Raw genomic sequence first — 2,389 nt, 5'->3', positions numbered from 1 at the left:
TCAGGTTTTTCATACATTTGAACGTTCAGTGCTTTTGAATCTGCTCAGTCCCCTTGCTGTTTGCTAGGATACAATCTGGTCTCAGCCAAACTGGTTTCAGCTTAATGTTGTAGGTTAAGAAAAATCTCAAATAATGGCTGAGTCAGGAAAGAGAGTGTCTCCAAGCTGAACAGAGTCACATGGCTCTCAGTTGTCTAACTTTGTCAAGAGACTACCACTCTCTTCTTTGTGAAGCTTCTAAACATCTATTTACTTGAGGTCCAGGTAGAAGTTCCGTTCTGGGAAGACAGTAGCAACTACCACACGTGCAACAGTGGAACAGAATGATGCACCTTGTACCAAGGTCTGGCACATGGTGTTTGTAAGAATTTTCTCTCAGCTCTAAGTAAAAACCAGAAGGCAGATTTTAGTTGAGCTTTTCAGAAAACAGTAGTAGAGTCTTAGGATGGTCATTCTGTGAACTGGTGTGTTTCCAAAGCTTCAAGATGTGCAGTCATGCCTTTTGTGTGGAATAAAGCACTGGCCCTTAGTCGTCATCAATTCTTCAGTTCTCATGTGTTTGGCATTTCCCCAAGGTAAGGTGCTTTCTTTACTGGGCCATCTGAATGGAATGCAGAATTACAATGAGATTTTTCCAATGAGCCAATCCATGGCTTCTCTATGTTTTTAAGGAGCATCAGAACAAGGAGTCTTCATACTTGGTCCAACAGATGCCATCATTGTTGGTTTCTTGTTGACTTACTTCAAAGCCTCCCTAGCTTTGACAAGAAGAATCTTGTTCATAATTGTAGAGTAGAATAGTGCATGGATCTTTACCTGAGCAAGGGTCCACACCACACAGAGGGCCCAGTAGGTGTCTGTTTTATGAGAGCCAGAGACTTTCTTTATCTGATTCTTAAAGATGTGAACATCAGCGTGCCATTGGTTTCAAAAGAGGAAGTAAAGGAGCAAGTGGTTCAGACACAGCTTTCTTGACCCAGGCCATGTGGGATAAAACATAGTTACAAACCAAGTCGTTTATATCCATAGGATGTGAACAGGATGCCTTTACCACAGCAGTAGCCATGAAAGCTCTGAAGGCATTACAAACCTCTTAGAAGGCCCATTAAAAAAAAAGGCTGTCCACTGTAAGAGCAGGTTCTGTAGCATGGAAGTGGGCCACGGTCTCCAACTCATTCCTCTTCAGGACACTGGCAATTCTTGGATCTTTCCAGTTCCCAAAACAATCCGATTACTTGTATTTAGTATTTCAAAACCAAGACAGTATTTTAAAAATAGGACTAAATGATTAAAAGCATGTTGTCTTGGATGAGCTTAGTAGGTCACCTAAGTACATTCATCTAGGAAGTTCAGGGTGAAATTCCCTCGAGCCACCTCCTTCTGTCTCACTGTGTCCTGTGGGGAGGATCGCAGTGGAATTTCAGAGTAACTGCTCCTGGAGATGTGGCAATTAGCTTTGCACAGTTTAGGCACACCTTATTATTAAAACCATTTGGGGTACTGGGATGTAGATATACTGTCAAGCATTTGCAAGGGTAGAGTTTAATACCAAACACTGCAAACACTACCACTACCAAAGGCCCTGATGGGTTCAGTCACTTTTCAACAGCCCATTTGCTCTCATGTCAGGAGTGAGTTCCTTTAATAAGGGTCACCTCACTGCACTTTGCTTAGTTCCCTGGCAAGCTGCTGGACAGTGGCATTTTATTTTTTCAGTAGACTATCATTCACAATGACTAAGCCTTCTTTTAAAGTAGCCCTCGTGGAAACAGTGGTGAATAGAAATTTCCCTATTACTGCTTTAAGAAACCTAAAACCCTGTGACTCATCAGGAGAATTTGAAACACAAATAAGAAATGCATTCATGCACAGTCTTGATTGGCTTACACTGTATCACTGGATACAGAAGTATATTAGTAGACATTTCTCAAGATGACACATGCTTGTATGATATGATCTCCTCTCATGACAATGGCTCTGGGAACTGACTTTTCTGTGCTGTCAGAGCTACTTCTTTATGTCCTTATGAACATAAAAATGCCAGAAAGAAAAGTGACTAAAGATGAAGCTGCCGTGAGGCTGATTGTACATCTATGGTTGCCAGTGATTCACAGACTGAGTGTCCACAGCCAGCAATAGAAGGCAGTCTCCCACAGCTGTTATTTGCGCTCTAGTAATTGCTGGCTTCCAGGAAGTACTGGTGACCAGCAATGACTGGATGGAGTGATGGGGAAGTGAGGCAGGGCCACAGAGCACAACCCAGAGGTGGAACGAGTACACATCTGCACAAATAACAACTCCAATATAAATTGCTTCAAGAAGCTTGTCCAACTGGAACAAGGCTTCAAAAAGAAAAAAAAAAACACTCTTGAAAAAGAACCCGTGTAAC

Source organism: Mus caroli, chromosome 13 (genome assembly GCF_900094665.2).
Source record: "Mus caroli chromosome 13, CAROLI_EIJ_v1.1, whole genome shotgun sequence".
Lineage (NCBI taxonomy): Eukaryota > Metazoa > Chordata > Mammalia > Rodentia > Muridae > Mus > Mus caroli.
Note: the sequence above shows the minus strand (reverse complement) of the source record.